Here is a 20,947-nt window from a genome sequence, read left to right on the forward strand (position 1 = left end):
AGCCCTGCTCAGCTGGGCCAGGGAAACTCCTCCAACCCCCAAACTGCCCAGTCTCCAGACCGTGGCCCAGTGCAAACAGACCCTGTCACTGTTGCTGAAAACACTCCAACGGCTCCCCAAGGCCTATAAGATCCCACTCAGCCTCAGAAAAGAAAACCCTGAGTCCACCTGGGGCCCCTCACTCCTCACCCCATCAGCTCTGGGCCCGAAAAGCTCCCTGCCTCCCCTGGGCCTCGGGCTGTGCCCTCCACCCAGACAGGCTCTTCTGCCTTCACGGCACGACACCGCCCGTCCGTGTTCAGCCCTCAGCTCCATCACCTGCCTCCAGAAATCCCTGGGCTTCCCCTCAGTGGAATCTCGCCAGGGCTTATGCTTCTCTGCCAGCACTCTCCTCCCCTCCAGCACTATCTTCCAGCAGCAGGTCTGCATTGACTCATCTGAGTCCTGGATTCCTGGGATGCCCCGTGTCGCAGCAAGCCCCCAAGCACAGGGCCTTCTGCGGCCTCGGCTCTAGGGCTGGGCACACACTGGGCACTCAGTGAGTACCAGCCTGGAGGGCAGGTGAGCAGGCGAGGGAGGCGCCACCGTCCTGCCATGAGATTTGTTATCAAAAACTCACCCGGCAGCTTCCTGTTCAGTGACATCTGAGGGCCAAAGGGTGAGTACAACCTGTGCCAGAGATGCTCCGACACCCAGAACCTAAGCTTAATTCTAACGAAAAGAAATAAAACATGGCAGGTTCTGATCATTGTGCCTTTAAGAGAATATCAAAAAAATTATTCCGAATTCCACTTTCTCTTTCCTTTGAATGCATTCCTTCCTCCCCCCCACTTCATTTGCAGAACTCAAAGGGTAACACATACTGTACCTCCCACTAGAAATCAACCCCATTAGCACCATGTGTCATAATCAATCCAAAAAGGGGCCCTGCCCACAAGTACTAAATCAGCCTGAGAGCTCTTGGCCATCCTAACACTGCTCATTTACCCTGCAGGCTTTGGAGTTCCTTCAAGCGGAGGTGTGGAAAAGGGAAAAAGACTTTTAAAATATTACTCTTCCTAGATGTATATCATGCTTCTTAAAAAAGAGTGAGCAACACCCTTCAGTCAACAGCCTGAGCACATTCATGCTGAGAGCGGTGGCGCCCAGCAAATGCGTCCAGCTTCCCCATCACAGCCGATCACAGCAAGGCTCCGGGCGAGGGTCCTGGTCTCCAGCCTCACACCCCCCACCCCACGTCTGACACTCCTCCTCACCTCCCACCTTCTCCTGTCACCTTCTCGGGTCCTGACAGCACACCCAGGCTGAAAATGCCCACCACCACCACCACCAGGCTCCTCGGAGACTGGGGCCCAGGCAATGTGATCACACATTTGTATCTGCAGAATATCACTGGCACTTGGGAGCAGGAGCAGTTACAGGGTGCCCAGAGTGAAGCAGGCCTGCACCCTGGACCCCCGGTGCCCCGGTTTCCACGCATGCACTCACCTATCTCATGCCATCTGCTCACAGAAGCCTCATGGTGCAGCTAGTGTTCTGGAAAACCAGCAAAACAACAAGACGCAAAGAGAAGCAAAGCCTAACGAGACTACAAGGACACTATTCTAGGAACAGCGCAACACTGCTCTGCAGAAGTGCTCAGAGCCAGACATCCCTGCGCAGAAACAGCTGTGGATGTGGAGGGCCGGCGACAAGTGAGGCTGCTTCTGCATGTCACATGAAATGAGGCCTTGACCTCACAGAAGCAAAGAGCATCTTCATTCCTCTCACTGGCAGGAACCCTTGTCATCCATCACATCTGCGGCAGTCCCACCATGCCCAATATGGTGGGGGGCACCACCGAGTTCCCAGGGTGCAGCTGCAGCACCAACCTCGTCATCAGTCTGTAATTGTAATAACATTAAGCAGTTGGAAGTTCATCATTTGTGCATCAAAGGCTGCCTGAGGTCAGTCATCTGGTCAGACATGGGGCTGTGGCCCGCCCTGGGTCCCCGCACCTAGCGGTACACCTGGCCAAGTGTGCACAATGAATAACTGTGGAAGGCCGGGCACAGTTGCTCACGCCTGTAATCCCAGCACTTTGGGAGGACGAGGTGGGTGGATCACCTGAGCTCAGGAGTTCGAGACCAGCCTGACCAACATGATGAAACCCCATCTCTACTAAAAATACAAAAATTAGCTGGGTGTGGTGATGGGCGCCTGTAATCCCAGCTACTCCATCCAGAGGCTGAGGCAGGAGAATTGCTTGAACACAGGAGGTGGAGGTTGCAGTGAGCCGAGATTGCACCATTGCACTCCAGCCTGGGCAACAAGAGCAAAACTCCATCTCAAAAAAACAAACAAACAAACAAAAACCAATGAAGCTGGCAAGAGATATATTCTAATACAAGGAGACATTCCAATGCAGACTGTTTCTCCTGGGAGGACCCAAGTCCCCTCCAAACAATCATATATCTACAGAACCATATAAATGACATTCTTTTCAGTTTGCTTCTTTTAGTCATGAGGGTGGAGTTTCCATATCCATGACTAACTTGTTTTGAAGACCAAGGAGAAAAGCACCATAGCCTCCTCAATAATGGGCCACAAGTCAGGAACTCTGCATTTGGGATAAACAATTTTTCTTCAAGAATATCATCTCCGTAAAATGCAAACAGAGGCTTCATTGAAGCTGTAGATTTCTTTGGGCAGTATGGTCATCTGAACCATACAGTCCTTCTTCCAAGTACTTTCCATTTGTTTGTCAGTCCTCTTCAATTTCTTTTCATCGATGCTTTGTAGTTTTCCTTGTAGAGGTCTTTCGCCTCCTTGGTAAAGTTTATCCCTAGGTATTTTAAATTTTTTGTAGCTACTGCAAATGGAATTGTCATCTTGATTTCTTTTTCACCTAGTTGTTTGTCTATAGAAACAATATTGATTTTTGTATGGTGATTTTGTATCCTGCAACTTTACTGAATTCATTTACCAGTTCTAAGAGCTTTTTGGTAGAGTCTTCAGGTTTTTCTCTATATAAGATCATGTCATTTGCAAACAGGGATAATCTGACTTCCTCCTTTCAAATTTGGATGCCCTTTCTTTCTCTTGCCTGACTGCTCTGGCTATGACTTCCAGTACGTGTTGAATAGGAGTGGTGAGAATGGGCATTCTTTTCTTGTTCCAGTTCTTAAAGGAAAAGTATTCAGCTTTTCCCCATTTAGTACGATGTCAGCTGTGGTTTTGTCATTTATGGCCCTTATTGTGTTGAGGTACATTCCTTCTATACCTAGTTTATTGGGAGTTTTTATCATGAATGGGTGCTAAAGGTTATCAAATGCTTTTTCTGCATCTATTGAGATGTTCATGTGGTTTTTGTCCTTCATTCTGCTGATGTGATTTAATCACATTTCTTGATTTATGTATACTGAACCATCTTTGCATCCCTGGGATGAATCCCATTCAGTCATCATGTACTAGCTTTTTGATGTGTTGCTGGATTTGGTTTGCTATTATTTTGTGTAGGATTTTTGCATCTATGTTCATCAAGAATATTGACCTGTGGTTTTATTTGCTGTGTTCTTATTTGCTTTTTGTGTCAGGGTTATGCTGGCCTTGTAGAATAAGTCAGGAAGAATTATCTCTGATACAATTTATTTGGAATAGTTTGAGAAGAACTAGTATGAATTCTTCTTTAAAGGTTTGGTAGAATTCAGCAATGAAGCCATCCAGTCCTAGGCCTTTCTGCTGTGACGGACTTTTATTACTGATTCAACTTCATTTCTTGTTAGTCTGCCCAGGTTTTCTTTTTCTTCTTGGCTCAATCTTGGTAGGCTGCATGTGTCCAGGAATTCAGCCATTTCCTCTAGGTTTTTGACTTTAGTGGCATGTAGTTATTCATAATATTCTCTAATGATCCTTTATATTTCTCTGGTATCCATTGTGATGTTTCACTTTTTCACTTCTGATTTTATTTATTTGGGTATTTTTCTCTTTTTTTCTTAGTCTAGTTAATGGTTTGTTAATACTGTTATTTCTTCAAAAATCCAACTTTTTGTTTCATTGATCTTTGTTTTTTGTCTCAATTTTGTGTATTTCTGCTCTTATCTTTACTTATTTCCTTCTATTAAGCACCAAAATACCAATGACATTCTTCACAGAAATAGAAAAAAAAAGCCAAAGTTTCATATGGAATTATAAAATAGCCAAAGCAATCCTGAGCAAAAAGAACAAAACTGGAGGTATCACACTACCAGACCTCAAAATATACTATAAAGCTATAATAACCAAAACAGCAAGATACTGGCATAAAAACAGACACATAGATCAATGGAACAGAATAGAGAGAACAGACATTAATCCACATATACACAGCCAACTGATTTCTGACAAAGAGGCCAAGAACGCTCATTAAGGACATTCTCTTCGATAAATGGTGCTGGGCACGTTTACCTATGTAACAAACCAGCACTTCCTGCACATGTACCCCTGAATGTAAAATAAATAAATAAATAAATAAATAATGCTGGGAAAACTATATGCATATGCAGAAAAATAAAACTAGACCCCTACCTCTCACCGTATACAAAAATCAACTCAAAATGCATCAAAGACCTAAATGTAAGACACTAAACTCTAAAACCATTAGAAGAAAACACAGGGAAATGCTTCAAGACATTGGTCCAGGGAAAAAATTTATAAGTAAGACTCCAAAAGCATGGGCAACAAAAGCAAAAATAATCAAATGGGATTATATCGACCTAAAAGCTTCTGCACAGCAAGGGAAGCAATCAACAGAGTAAAAACATGACCTACAGAATCGGAGGACGTATCTGCAGACAATGCATCTGATGAAGGATTAATATACAAAATATACAAGGAACTCAAACATTTCAACAGCAAAAAAAAAAAAAAGATCTAATTTTAAAATGAGAAAATTTGAGTGCGGACATTTCTCAAAAGGAGACATACAAATGATTAACAAATATTAATATATGAAAAATGTGCAACATCATTAATTATCAGGGAAATACAAATCAAAACCACAATGAGGTACCATCTCACCCCAGTTAGCATGGCCACTATCAAAAAGACAAGAAATAAATGTTGGTGTGGATGCAGAGAAAGGGAACTGTTACACACTGTTGGTGGGAATGTAAGCTGGTACAGTCACTACAGAACAGTATAGAAGTTCCTCTAAAAACTACAACTAGAACTCCCATATGATCCAGCAGTCCTGCTACTCGGCATTTACCCAAAGCAAAGGAAATCAGGATATGGAAGAGACACCTGCACCTCCACGTTTACTGCAGCACTATTCACAATAACCAAGATACAGAATCAACCTAGGTGATCCACAACAGAGGAGCAGAGAGACGAAATGTGGAACATATACACCATGGCGTACCAATCAGCCATACAAAATGAAAAGCCATCATTTGCAGCAACATAGAGGGAACTAGAGGGCATTATGTTAGGTGAAATAAGCCAGGAACAGAAAGTTAAACACCACAGGTTCTCACTCATGTGTGGATGCTGTAAAAAGTTGACCTCATAGAAGTAAAAAGTAGAAAAGAGAATACTAGAAGTTGGGAAGGGTTGTAGGGAAAGGGGGATAGGGAGAGAGTTGTTAAGGTATGCAAAAATACAGCTAGATAGGAGTTCTAGTGTTCTATACCACTGTATGATGATTATAAGTAACAGTAACATAATATACAATTTCAATTAGCTAGGAGGATACTGAATGTTCCCAGCCCAAAGAAATGACAAATGTTTGAGATGATGGAGATGCTAATTACCCTGATCTGATCACGACACATATGTATCAAAACATCACTATGTACCCCATAAATATATAATTATTATGTGTCCATTTTTAAAATAAAATACTTCAAAAATGTAAATAACCACAAGCAGTTAACACTTAAAAACACTAAGAGCTATTAACATCTTGGTGTAAAGTAGCTTAGCAGTTAAACTTACAAACCTACTAGCAGGCCAGTGGTTCATTCCACAATTGCTACATCACATCTTATGGGGTGGTCGCTGTGCCGACACCAGCCAATAACCTGCACAGGCACAGAAACAGAAAGCTCTGCCAGGGCAAAGGAGGACACTGGGCATCCAGAGGTGACACTGGACCCTGGGCACCGAGGGGAAGTATGATGTGGAAATAAGGTAGTTTTTCTTCTGTCAGACATTTTGTTTTAGTCCAGCTCTTACAATCACATCTCAAAAAAGTGGGGCTATGGCCGGGCGCGGTGGCTCGCGCCTGTAGTCCCAGCACTTTGGGAGGCCGAGGCAGGCGGATCACGAGGTCAGGAGTTTGAGACCAGCCTGACCAACATGGAGAAACACTGTATGTACTAAAAAAATACCAAAATTAGCCAGGCATGGTGGCACACGCCTGTAATCCCAGCTACTCAGGAGGCCGAGGCAGTAGAATCGCTTGATCCTGGGAGGTGGAGGTTGCAGTGAGCCGAGATCGTGCCATTGTACTCCAGCCTGGGCAAGAGAGGGAGACTCTGTCTTTAAAAAAAAAAAAAAAAAAAAAAAAAAAAAAGGCGGGGGGGGTGGTGCGCTGTGTGCAGTTGGACAGGTTTTCTGAACCACTGGGTCACACTGAACAATAAATCTCAACTGGACATCATGACTAAAGGCTCCAGAGTGAGCGAGTTCTCCAGCAAATCCCATGGCCTATGAAAACTGTGGCAGAAATCGGGGAAAGCTCAGATCCAGTTCTTAAGCGCAGGCGCTTACAGTAGCAACCCTGGAGCGCCATCAGCAAGAACATGGTGACTGGAGATGCAAGACAAGCACACCGCCAGGCACAAACTCTGCAGACCCTGTGCGTGCGTGGAGGGTGCTGCCAGGGCTGGGCCCCTCACTAAGACCACCTTCATTCACACGACAAGCGGAACATGGCTGAAAATGGGCGGCCGTCAACTGGACCTACTAGCGTGCTCTCTACTACAGAGTTTGAAATTTTTACTGTAATAAAAAGTTAAAAATAAAATTATTTAAAGAACAAAGAATAAAAAGCAGTGGTTAGATGCAACATGGCATCCTGGACTGGACCTGGGAACAGAAGAAGGACATTAGTTGGTAGAACAACTAGTGAAATTCAAGTCAAGTCTATGGTCTTCATTAGCAGTTTTCTACCAACGTTAATTTCTTAGTTGTGATACGCGTGCCATGATTACATATGATGTTAATGCCTTTACAGGAAGCAGGGCATATAGGAACTCTGCACAATCTTCGTAAGTCTTCTGAAAATCTACAATTATTTCAAAACAAAGCTTTTTGTAAAAAAGTGGTGGCTTAGTGACAGAAAGGGGAGGCATATAGAGTTTAAAATCCTGCCGTTGCCCTAAAAACAGAACCTGTAATTCTTACTACCTCCTGGTACCTAAAGCAAGCCTGGTCGGATTTAAAAGATTGCCTGGTGAGAACGGATATGTTTCTAATCATGACATGTAGAGGTCTAGAGTTTACCCAAGGTCTTTTTTGTCCTTAGCCCACCATCACTGTGTCTGTGTGCAGTGAATACTCATGTTCTATTAGGAAATTTAAAAAAAAAAAAAACCTTGTAGATAAAAAAAATTACAGATTTTCAGGAACAAAATTAACCTAGTTTACAAAGATCTCCTGTTATTGATCATGATCTACCTGCAGGGCTGTTTGTCTAACCCTGAGGTTATGAAGCACAAATGTTCTCCTTTCTAGTGTGACTAATGGAAAATCAGGTGTGCAGACCCGGTCTGCTAAATGTCGCAACAGGAGAAGACAGCCTCTGACATGGCGCACTCCACAGTTGATCTCTGGAGGCCAATTTTCCAAGACACTGACAAAACAGGGGATTCTAAGCCCATGGATCACATTTCCTTACAGACTCCTGCCCACTCCAATACCGACTGCAGCCGTGACAGCTGGCCAGCCACCCCTTAGGGGCTGTGGTATCTGCATTTTATATGGCACTGACCTCGGTGTGTGTACACCCATCAATAGCTGGAGGGCCAGCATGCCATAAATCACTCTCCCTCTCCTCATCACCAATCAAGCACTCTATAGAAACCTGACCACAGATTTCTGTGAGTGATTTAGACAAGTGGCACGTGGTAACACGATGGTGTTACTGTCTATCCCAAACTCAGGACTGCAGAAATGCACCAGAATGCACATCACCAGGCGCCAGGGCAGCGAGATCCCCAGGGCTGCACAGGGACCCCAAGGGCACAGTGCAGTCTCAGCATGGGCAAAAGCAGGCAGAGCCTGAGGTCAGTGATGGCCACAGACCACCCAAACCTCTGGAGGCTGCAATTAGCTCTTCAGTGAACGCTTTGTGGTGACTTCAGGCAATACGGGTTATCTGAATTTATCGTTGTTCGCACACTTTAATTAGCCTCTAAAAATACAGGGACCCAACCTTCATGCCAATCTTTGTTCACACATTGAATCCATTTTTAACAATGCATTTTTAATTTGCTCTTGAGCATCTACTTATACATCTGTCAGTGCCTGCCTTGTAATTCCAGGCAGATACTGGCTTTTTAGAAAGGAGTAATAATAGCTGCAGTGCTCTGAGCCCCGAGTGATGCTCTGTGCAAGACATGGGCTCAGCACTTTGCACACTGTTCCCCTTAGTCTCCACCAGGCCAAAAGCAAAAGTCAACAACCCGAGACAAGAAAATCAAGAGGAAGAGAGGCTGGAGAACAGCCAGCATGCACACCAGGTGGCAGAGCTGCAAGGGCCCTGCCCCTCACCTGCAGGCCACCAGCTGCCATTCTGAGCTGGGTGATGTGAGAAACTCCAATTGCCTCTGCCCCCTTGAAGCAGAAATGATCATGCTGTCTGCTCTAGTTCCCTCCACTGGAGAAACCCTGCTTTCCACATGTCTTAGGGATACATGGGCCATAGTGAGACGGACAGAGAGCCAGGGTCAAAGATGTGGCCCTGAGAGCCAGCCCTGAGCCTTTTGACTTGGGCTGACCTGGGCACAGCACTTAATCTACCCGATCCTCAGTTTCACATATGAAAAGTGATGATGCTAATAATGCCAATGCCCCAAATCATAGCAATTGGCAAAGTCCTGTATGAAGATTAATTAGGTGTGGTAGTATTTCCTGCTGGAATAAACTCAGCAAAAACTTCAGGCAGGCCTCCAAAATTGATATCACTTGAATCCAACACAAGACTACACACGGCTGCCCTCACGTGCCTGTCTCACCTCGTCTCCCCATTATTTCTGATACTGAATAAGCTCTCAAGAACAGAGGGGCTGGAATGAAGTCACACATGCATCCGTACAGCCCAGGTACACATGGGTCCTGCAGACTCAGGGTGACTCCTGCCCACGAGCTCCACATGGAATGGTCGCCCCTGAGGTTTCTCCACATTTTCCCTCATGACGCTGACTCAGGCACAGCTCCCACTTAGGGGAACCCATGCCCCCCACCAAACAGAGGGTGCAGTCAACCATAATAAGGCAGATGACATGCTCCCCAGGAACCTCATGTGCAGAGGAAGCAGTGCCTCACGGAACTGCAGGGGCCACAGACGGACCAGATGATTCTGCGCTCTTGCTTGTTTGTTTCTCCCAGAGTACCTAACAAAATTGCTAATGAGGCATATGATGCATGCTTTCTAAATATTTATTAAATTTAACTTTAAAATGAACACTCCCACCTGTCCATGAAGACAGCAAATCTCAACCATGAGGTCAATCCACAAGCTCTGCCAAAAGCTCAAATTCCACACAGAACATTCAGAAGTAAGACCTGCTGTGTGTGTGGATGTGGATGTGCCTGTGACAGGGTGTGTCTTGGGGGAAGAGGGAAGGAGAGGCCTAAGCTTTTGATGGCAACACTTGCAGATGTAAACGTAAATGACTACAATATTAACCACAATACAACCCACATGGGTCAATAAAGATGTTTAAAGATTTCAGGGATTCATTCGTAATTATAATAACAAAAAGAGAGACGTAGGTAGGTAACAGAGAAAACTTGGGGCCTTTACCCTAACATTTTATATTTATGTTTGGCAATTAACTTTAATAACTGACAGATCAATAGGAAGGTTGATGGTGGAGGGTGGGCAGGATGAATGGATGTGCAGATGAATGAGTAGATCAGTGGGTGGATGTTAGGACAGATGGGTGGATGAATGGATGGGTGGGTAGGTGGATTAGTGGGTTGGATGGGTGGATGAATGGGTGCATGAATGGATGAATAGATGGGTGGGTGGGTAGATGGGTGGATAGAAGAATGAGTGGGTGAGTGGACAGGAGGTAGATGGATTAATGGATGGGTAGGTGGATGGATGGATGAATGGATGGTGGATTGGTGAGTGGATGAATGGATGGATAGCGGAATGAATGGGTGGGTAGGTGGGTGGGTGAGTTCATGGTGGATAGATGAACGGGTAGATGGTGGTTGGGGAGATGATGGATGGATGGAGGAATGGGTGGATGGGTATATGGATGGATGGGTAAATGGATAGATGGATGTGTGGGTGCATGAGTGGGTGGGTGGGTGGATGGATGGATGAATGGATGGATGGGTGGGTGGGTGGATGGATAGAGAAATGGGTGCATAGGTGAATGGATGGATGGAGAGATGAATGAGTGGGTGGGTGGGTGGATGTGTGGGTGGGTAAGTGAGTGCATGGTGGATAGATGGATGGGTGGATGGGTAGGTGGTGGCTGGGGAGATGATAGATGGATGGGTAGACGGATGGATGGGTAAATCGATGGATGAATGTGCGGGTGCATGGGTGGGTGGCTGGATGGTGGATGGATGGGTGGGTGGATGGATAGAGGAACGGGTGGGTAGGTGCATGGATGGATGGACAGATGAATGAGTGGGTGGCTGGGTGGGTGTACAGGTGGCTAGATGGATGGATAGGTGGGTGGGTGGATGGGTGGATGCTGATATAAAGTTTCAAATGCTGTTCCCACATTTTGTCTCATTAATCCTCCTCATAGGTTGAGAGATATTCCAGTGTCCACTCTACAGAAGTTAGTGACGTGCCCAAGGCTAAGAGCTGGAAGTGGAAGAGGCCAGGGACAACTCAGCTCCTTGGCTCTCACCTCCAAGGGGCCCTGCCTCCCACACCACGCTGCCCATGGAAAGGTGGCCTACTCCCTTGGAAAGTCCAGCTGTAAAACACTCCCAAAGAAAACATGGCCTGACTGGAAAACTAAGATCAGCTGGAGTCAGACATAAAGCCTTTAAGTGCTTCCAGCATATAAAACAGCCCCAAGACACTCAGCTGCTGCAGAACTGAGAGATGTGGAAATGAAGGCACAGGGGCAGAGCAGGCGCCAGGCGCAGAGCAGGCCGGCAGGGAGAAGAGCACCCAGCCGGCGAAAGCTCCTGCCAGCACAGATGGATGCGTGGATGGGTAGGTGGACAAGCCCACTGTGTAACAGCTGAAACCCAGGTCAAACAGCTGGGGTCAGAGCTGCCTGAAAGGCCAAAGCTGTTGGATAAGATTTAAATAAACCACTTCAAAATTACCTTTATGAGAGTTAAGTAAAACAGTACATCTAATGGGTACAATGTACCCTATTGACGTGATGGTTACACTAAAAGCCAAGACTTCACCACAAGGCAATATATCCATATAAGAAAACTGCACTTGTACCCCATAAATCTATTTTTTTAATTTTTTAATTAAAAAATAACAATGCAGAGTGGCTTGCAAAAAAAATACCACATTTGCATTTAGTTCTTATTTCTTTTTCTATATACTATACAGACTACGTGGGATTTTAAAGGGTAAAATATTACCAACCTCTTTACTATTGTTCTAAAAATCTATCATTAGTAAGTGCATGAAAGTGGTTTTTCCATATCAAAGTGAAGTCCATGAAGGTCTTGCCTGCCTTACCTTAGTTGGATTCCACTAATCACCCGATCACCCCGGCCACAGCTCCAGGCCTGAAACCAAAGTACCAGCAGGAATTAAACAACCTCTTCAAAGAGCTTCCTAAAATCTTAACCTTTAATTGGAAAATGCAGATGATCAAATCAAGCACTGAGGTGACCGGGTAAAACTTGAAATACTGGAATCCTAGACAAAATTGTTTTGATGAATTTCCTGCAGATGTGAAAACAAGCGATTCCAGTAGGTCAACAAGTCAGAAGCACGTTCTTGGTTTAATGAAGCTCTGTTAAACTATTTTCTCTTTTTCCTAGAACCCCAATCTTTTGTTATTGTTTTCAGATGATGTGTGTGTTTGTTTGTGGCTGGCTTCACATCACCCTGGAGGGTTCATAAAGATAGGCCACAAAGCCCCGTGCTTGTAGACACACTCCCCGACGGACACTGGCCTCGCGTGATGACGTGTGTGAGAAACCTGCCCCCGTTTGACCTCTGCAGTACATAAGGGTCTGTGGGACGTGAACCCCATGACATTTATTTTTAATCACAGTAAAAGATGTAAGATGCACGAGACAACATGACAGTCATCTTTGCAATCCCGGTCTCCAGCAGGAGTAATTACGGCGCAGGACCCATTTCACGCATGTCCCTGTGAAAGCAGGATCCAGGATGTTCAGCGGGGAGGGGACCGCGGGGACAGAGGAGGATTCTCTACTGACGGCAGAGCGCCCTGCAGCAGGAGGCTGGGACAGTCACCCCTACATTGCCAGCGGTCAGTCAGGAGGAGGAGCTGGAAGGCTGACCCTGGAGTCTCAGCAATACCGGCTTTCAGCAGGAGGCCTAGCCTTCACCTGCTGCTCTCTCTGCCCCTGCATCCATCCCTCAGGCACGCCCTCAGTCCTACCACACTGACTCCCACATAGCCTGGGTTTTGCTGTCTACCTTGAGGCAGGATCACTGCTCCATTTCAATCCTCAGCATATCAAGACATTGTGTACAGAGTAGTGATGAGCGGGAGACCCGCTGCAGCACCCGGGAGGCTACCCTGGAAGCCTCCGGAATGAACTTCTGCATGTATACACACAGTGAAAGCACACAGCAGACGCCGGGGCCAGCATGGAACTCGACACTGGTTTGGGTCTTTATAAACCAGCGCCCTGTGAGGTGCCATGTGAGGTGTCCAACAGACACAAATAAAGCCCGCCTTGGCCTGGCGCGGTAGCTCATGCCTGTAATCCCAGCATTTCGGGAGGCCGAGGCAGGTGGATCACTTGAGGTCAGGAGTTCCAGACCAGCCTGACCAACATGGAGAAGCCCCGTCTCTACTAAAAATACAAAATTGGCCGGGTAGTGGCACATGCCTGTAATCCCAGCTAATCAGGAGGCCAAGGCAGGAGAATCGCTTGAACCCAGGAGGCAGACGTTGCAGTGAGCTGAGATTGCACCATTGCACTCCAGCGTGGGCAACAAGAGTGAAACTGCATCTCAAAAAAAAAAAAAAGAAAAGAAAAGAAAAAAAAAGCCCACCTCGAGTAGGGCCAATTCTCTCTCAGGCAAAAACCGTGAGATTAGACCACAATCTGTTGTCATCCCTCCAAAGCTGCCGTCTCATTTAAATATCCTCTCATCTGGCAGTCACTGAAGACCTACTATGTGCTAGGCGCTCTGGGGGGCACCTGGAATATCACAGTAAACAGGGGAGTCCCTGATCACTGAGTTCCTGGTCCATGAGGAGAACAGATGCCTGCACAGTCCATTAGAAAATAACGGTGCGCACGCATACACGCGCATGCACACATGCACACAAGCACACACATGCACACATATACACAAGCACACACATGCACACAAGCATGTACACGCGCACACACGCACATGTGCACACAAGCACATGCATGCACACATGCACACTACAGTCAAACTCTGAGGATGCACAGGGCAGCACGGACCTCTAGCCCAGGTGCTGACGCTGTCTTGGAGCACCTCAAGGCCGAGGGAGGCTGAAGCAGCACCTCCCAGGCCAAAGAACCCACAGGATGGCCATGGGAGAGGCAAGAAAGGGCCCAGGGGAGGCTGTGGGCATATGTGGGGGAGGCGGTGTGAAAGCCTTTTTCCGCTTCCCTGCCACCAGCTCACGGGGACATCGGGGCCCTGGGCCTGCAGCCTCAGAGCTCCTTTGGGACCAAGGGCTGAGCTTTCAGCAAGTTGACCCTGCGAGACTAGGGAAGCCTCAGGCTGCTCTGTTGGAAGGTGAATGTGTGACTCTTTCAAAGCACCCTGACCCTGCATGTGCCCATCTCCATCACCGAAGTAGGTCTGGAGTCGGGTCTTTCAGAATGCTGGCCTAGTTATTTAACTAATGTGCAAGAGTTTCTATGTCCAAGGCCATCCAAAACATGGCAAAGCTAAAGAAATATGTATACACTTAGGAAATCCCTTCCTTGGCCAAACAGGAACAGGGACCCTACAACTGGCATGAGGAGAGTTGCACGGGCCAGCATGCTGCCAGGAGGTCTCCAGAAGTACCCATGGCAAACCAAACAAACAGCAGTCAGGAACTGGGTAAAGGTTGGCTGCAGCACAAACAGCTACAGTCGCAGCCTTTGGCTCCATGGCATCTCATGGCTGGTACAGCCTGCGTGGCCCAGGCCACCATGGAGCAAACCCCACGGGCCACAGCTGGAGGTCTGCCAGCCGGCAACTTGGGGCTCCACTCTTTCCAGGCCCGCCAAGGACAGCCAGGGCATCTGCGTCTGGTCCCCAGTCCACACTGTGACTGGCGCAGGCATTACAAGAAAGTGGAACAGACAGTGAATGAGCGCAGCTGTTCTGAGCCTACTGAAGGTCTCTCCAGCCGGATGGCTGGCCCAAGCCCCCTCTGGACAACTGCTACTTTCATTTGCTCTAAGACTGTATGATCATTAATACCTGTAATTCATTCTGACTAATCAAAATTCATCCTGGTTAATTCACTAGCTAATTAGAATTTAAAAGAGTGCCACAGCCATTCAGGCAAGCTCATTTAGGAGCTATTGAAATCCTCACACAAGACGTAGGTGAAAAGGGAGAGGGAGTCTGTTTAAACTTCTAAGTGGCCCCTGCACTCCCCTTTGTTCCCTCAAATCCCTGAGCTCAGCAGGCTAATCTCATTGGATTAGCTGCATTAACATTTCCAGTATCCTCTCCCTAACACCAGGCCCCTCCAACCGCAGGCTTCATGGGTCACAAATGTTCTCTCGAGCCCGCAGTTACAAGCAGCAATTTTTTTTTTTTTTTTTTTTTTTGAGACAGAGTCTTGCTCTGTGGCCCAGGCTGGAGTGCAGCGGTGTGATCTCAGCTCACTGCAACCTCTGCCTCCCAGATTCAAGCAATTATCCTGCCTCAGCCCCCTGAGTAGCTGGGATTACAGGTGTGCGCCACCACACCCAGCTGATTTTTGTTATTTTTAGTAGAGACAGGGTTTCACCATGTTGGCCAGGCTGGTCTCGAACTCCTGACCTCAGGTGATCCGCCCACCTCGGCCTCCCAAGTGCCGGGATTGCAGACATCAGCCACCCGCCTGGCCTTACAAGGAGCAATCTTAATGTCCCCTCTCCCACCAGAACCTCGGCAGGAACAGGGGCTAGGGCTGTTGAGTAGGAGCAGGAGGCATCTCAGTGAGCTCCCTGGGAACGTGACATTATAAAATCACATTTCCACACAGAAATACAGGCGTAGTCACCACCTGGGAGAGGCTGCCTATGTGTAGGCCCCTCCCAGGTATTGAGTCTCTCCAGGATCCTAAAAGTAACCCAGATTTGGTGCAAACCTCACAGAGATGTGAACCCAGGCTGGCAGGACTCTGCAGTCCACGCCCTCTGGCCTGCACCACACCACCCCTCAGTTCTGTGGGTGCTGAGTCCCACATCTGCACATTCTCCCACCTGCTCTCCAAAATAACCCAGCTTATCACAGAAAGAGCACAGAGTAGATGTAAAAAGTCTTCCTTTTGTGTGAACACTGACAGCCCAAATAAAGAAGGCATCAGGTGCATCCAACAGTGCTTCAAGACACTGATCAATCATAAAATATTGCGTGGCACAGGCACCTCTAATATCCTTCCAGTTGAGCAAAAAATCTATCAACAAGAGGCAATGCATGAAGGGGACCAGCCCAACAGCAGAATGTTTTTAAGAGGGGGCTCCTTCTCGTTTTACAATAAACCACATCCAGTCATTGAGCAATCTGTCTCCAGTTCCAATACTGGAAAATAAGGAAGAGAAATCCTGGGTTCATGCTTAGATGGCTCTGTGATCTCGTGCCCTCCAGACTTGGGAAAGGCAGATATTCTGGCACCTGCTGTTAGTTTACAATTCCCAATAGCTCCTGGGGTTTTAGGTGGATTTTCAGAGCAAGCTTGTGGGTAAGGATGGCTAGGAACAGCCTCACTCCACTGTCCATTTCCTTCACAATCAGCCCAAGCACCATGACTTCGCAAGGAGGCAGACACATTGACCTTAAGAACCGGGGTGGGCGTCCAGGAGGCCACCAGACTCTACCCCAGCCTCCCATTTTAGAGACGAGATCTTAACAGCATGTGACCTCAAACAAGGTGCTAAATTCCCTAGACCTCAGTTTCCTCATCTGTAAAATGGGACTGATCACTACACTTCCCAACCTCATAAATGAATTACATGGGTCAAATGAAAGAACACATGCAAACTGCTGGACAGCAATGCCTCCATGAAGGGGGAAACTGAGGCCAGAGGTCTTGAGTGATCATAGTGACTGGTGCAGGGCTGTCACACAATTGTATGCACTGAGGGAATGGATCTTTGGTTGTTCGGGGGGCAATGCTACTTGGAGACCGAGCTAGGAACAAGAATCCACGTTCCCTGAATGTCTTCGAACTAACTGCTTTTTCCACTGAACAGATCACCCCAGTTCCACTTGGCCGTGGGACCAGGAGTGAAATTATTACCTCTGTCTCCAATGCAAGAACAAATCAGCCACCCGGCAGTCACTGTCCACAAGCCCATGAACCACAGAACCTTCCTTGGTACTAAGTATATGAACTAGAAGCTCTGGGAACTAAGAGACCATCTACGGTGGCCTCAGAGAGCCACATCCTATCAGATCACAGGAGGAAGCAGCCAGGACACCAGTGACTCTGCCAGTGCCCAGGACGTGGGGTGATGCACTTAGTCCCCTGCATTTCCCAGCGGGCACCTGCGCCATCTCATCTGACAGTCAGAGTAACCCTGCAAGCAGGCAGATGTCATGATCCCATTTTCAAGATGAGGGAGCAGGACTCGGACTGGCCAAAGGCCACAGCCCAGAACAAGAGCAAGCTGGCCTCCAGAGCCCAAGCCAGCATGCCTAGCAGGCGTTCTATGAGTGGAGCCTCCAGGGATAACCCAAGATCACAAAGACAGAGACACCTGCTGCTTCTTAAGTCACTGTGTTTCATTCTCCATTAAATATAAAACAGAACTCTACCTGCACACATTATGCCCCCAAGCACCGTCCCTTATGGAATGTTACAATCCTCATCTCTAAACTGAGATGGAACCACGCTGGTTCCAAGCAAGACTATGGAGGGAGGGAGTCCACAGTTCCAGGGACAAAGCAAAGGGGAATTAAAACGTAACCTCAGAGGAAGATGTCAACACGTCTGCAAAAGAAAATTAATTCCAACTGTGATCTGAAAGTCCGACATGGAACACCAGGTGCAGGAGACACCCCCACTCCAACAGCAGCTCAGAAACCCTCCAGACTGAGAAACACGGACCGAGCCCCACACAGGCAACGCCAGCACCCAGAGGAAGCAGAGGGTACAGAAAGGAGTTTAAAATGTTTTTCTAGGCCAGACGTGGTGGCTCACGCCTGTAATCCTAGCACTTTGGGAGGCCAAGGAGGGCAGATCACCCGAGGGCGGATCACCTGAGTTTGAGACTAGCCTGACCAACATGGAGAAACCCTAACTCTGCTAAAAATAGAAACTTAGCCTGGGGTGGTGGTGCATGCCTGTAATCCCAGCTACTCAGGAGGTTGAGGCAGGAGAATCACTTGAACCCAGGAGGCAGAGGTTGCAGTGTGCCGAGATCGCACTACTGCACTCCAGCCTGGGCAACAAGAGCAAAACTCTGTCTCAAAAAAAAAAAAAAAAAAAGTTTTTCTATTGTTAGATCAAAGCAAAATGATGGTTCCAGGGGGAAAAGATGGAACAGTGCTTCTCTGTGTAACCGTTTCCACATCTAACGAGAAACTGCTCTGCACAGAACTGCCCAGCCCAGCTCGGGAGCGACGGGTGCCAGATGGAACCACTCTGTAGAGAGTAAACCTTGCTATCCCCATAGCAACTCCACCGCGCTTCCAAAATGCTTAAAAAGACACACATCAAATTGTTTTCCACAATTTTTCAGAAAGTGACTTTTTATTCCACACCCTTAGCAAATCTAGTTAACTGGGAATTTTCTCATTATAAAAACAGGAACACATGATCATTGTAGAAAATATGGAAAAGATGAAAAGACAGAATTTTTTAAACCATCCTTAGCACTATATGCCAAGACCTCTATTTTTAATGTCCTGGTGTATTTCCTTCCAGTCTGTTCTCCGAGTGGAGGTTCAAACAGATTCCTAACGGAGGCAAGGATCAGCACCCAGCCTGCAAGAAAAGCAACCCACCCCAGGGCTGGATGTGCACTTCCCCCAGGGGCAGGACTGCAGATGTGTCCTCAGACTGGGAGGGAAATAAAGTCGACTCGTCCAACCAAAGCCGATCGCATATGCAACGTGGCTAGTGGTCTATTACATAGGCTAAAAGCCATCAGTAGGAATGAATTGCTAGGAGTCCTCACCACTATTTAGAATGTGGGGGGTTTTTCAGTTTTTTCTCCTTCTTCCACACTTGGTTTTCACAATCCTTGTGGATTTTAAATCCAAGGCAACAAAACTAATACCAGAATAAAAGCACAGTCAGATGCCTGGAGGGTGAGTCAGACTTCCAGGTAGCTGTCGAACATTTAGTCTTCTTTGAAAAGATGGAAAAAAGATTCACAGACCATAATTTTCTCTACTTTGAACTTTTCCTGATCCCAAGAACAGAGGAAAACAGCTTAGGAGAATCAAGGTTATGATAGAGACATCTTGTCTAAGGAGAAAGCATCTACATATGATGAATTTAATAAACTTTAATAATCTGATGATTTTTTTTTTTTTTTTGAGATGGAGTTTTGCTCTTGTTGCCCAGGCTGGAGTGCAATGGCGCAATCTCAGCTCACTGCAACCTCTACCTCCCGGGTTTAAACAATTCTCCTGCCTCAGCCTCCCAAGTAGCTGGGATTACAGGCACACGCCACCACGCCTGGCTAATTTTTTGTGTTTTTAGTAGAGACAGGGTTTCTCCATGTTGGTCAGGCTGGTCTCGAACTCCCAACCTCAGGTGATCCACTCACCTTGGCCTCCCAAAGTGCTAGGATTACAGGCATAAGCCACCATGCCGACCTAATCTGATGATTTTTTTACAGCTTGATAAATTGGTTTCTAAGCAAATAAATAACTAATTTATCCAAAATGTATTTAGCCAGCAAGTTAAATTTGGGAGGAGAGAAGGGAAGGGCAAAAGTTGGTCTGAAAAACAATTGCTTCTCCTGGTTTCTGGTAGGTAGTTTACTTAGAGGAAAACAGTAAAATAAGAATGTAATGTAGGTGAGCAGCAGTCCATGGGGTGGGGCGGGGCTCACGGAAGGTGCTCAGCCTCCCCGGCTCATCTCTCTCACTGCTGCTCATACTTCAGCCTTTTTGCAGGACTTTCTGTTTGCACTGAGGCCTGTCCCAACCCACGGAGGCTCAGGTGAGATGGCCTCACACCCATACCTGGTGCCCACCCAGAAGTTGGCAGAAGGGAGGAGTCCAGAGCCCCATCCAGGCCTACGAGTCTGTGGACCTGCCCACCATCCTCCCCTGGCCTGCTCACAGGTGCCTGCTCACAGTCCATCTGTTTATTCAACAAACAGTCCTGGCGGCCCGATGCTGGGCCAGGACAGGGACAAGAAGACGATTGTCTGCTCTCCTGGAGCTCACAATGACCAGGCCCCGTGCAGGAGACACACGGGCCAGGGAAGGCCTCCTAGGGCAAAGCCAGGCAACTAATGTGCGCACCCAGGGAGAGTTTTGGGTAGGGCAACCACAGAGGCCTGTGGGGCGAGGGGGTACGTGGGTGAGGAGCCTCAGCAGGAGGGAGGCCCGAGGGGCACAGGGCATGCCATCAGGGATCACAAGGGTCACTGGCTGCTGCATCCAGACCAGACCATCGCGGGTGGGGAGGACAGCACCCGGTCAGAGGCCCTGCAGAAACCCAGGGAGAGAGGACACACGAGCACTGCTGGTGGTGACAGTGAAAAGTGATCATATTGGGACGAACGCTGGAGGCAGAACAAATAGGTTTCAAACATGCACTGGGCCATGGGAAAAGGTGACGAAAGAAGTGTCTGAGATGTGTGGCCTGAACCACGGGCAGACAAGGATGCTGGTGACTGGAATGGGACAGTGAGGGAGTGACAGGGCTGGGGGGCTGAGGGGCAGGGAGGAGCAGCTGGGGGAGTAAGAGTTCAGTTTTAGACATGCTGGCTTGGAGGTGCCTATGCGTAGAGATGCCAGGTAGGCAGGTAGGTGTAGGAGCCTAGGGTTTGGAGTTCTGGGCCGAGGTCCTCTATGGAAATACATAATCAGTCTCAACAGTTGCGACAAAACTCTGCCTCTAAGCTCTCCAACTGTGAGTATAAGGTTCTAGGCTCAGAAACCTCTCTCCACTGACAGCTAAGGGAGAGACCCCGTTCCTCCGGGCTCTGAAGCTGGCCACACCTTACCGGCAGGCTGCATCACCCAGGGAGGGAAGGGGAACAAATACTCAAAGACATCTTTGCTTAGAGAAGGTTTCCATAAAACAGCACCAGAGACAGTGACAAACAGGTCACAGGAGCACCAGAGACAGTGACAAACAGGTCACAGAATGGAGAATATTTCCAATAAGAGGGTGCCGGCTTCCTTGGCCCACTTCCAAACACAGCTGTCCCGCCTCTTACTGGGCTCTGAGCAGTGGGC

General features: G+C 47.5%; 1 protein-coding gene across 4 annotated transcripts in view; it reads right to left on the minus strand.

The window, feature by feature from the left end:
- LDLRAD4 (low density lipoprotein receptor class A domain containing 4) overlaps positions 1 to 20,947 on the minus strand; it is a 438,865-nt gene that overhangs the window by 402,600 nt on the left and 15,318 nt on the right. The window contains exon 1 of one of the 4 annotated variants that reach the window (XM_057300401.2): positions 1,489 to 1,509. The exons of the other annotated variants lie outside the window; for them this stretch is intronic. The gene's annotated coding sequence lies outside the window, so the exon portion shown is untranslated. Of the gene's footprint in view, positions 1 to 1,488; positions 1,510 to 20,947 lie in introns of those variants that run through there. 4 annotated transcript variants of the gene reach the window in all.

This window comes from Pan paniscus, chromosome 17, assembly GCF_029289425.2.
Source record: "Pan paniscus chromosome 17, NHGRI_mPanPan1-v2.0_pri, whole genome shotgun sequence".
Lineage (NCBI taxonomy): Eukaryota > Metazoa > Chordata > Mammalia > Primates > Hominidae > Pan > Pan paniscus.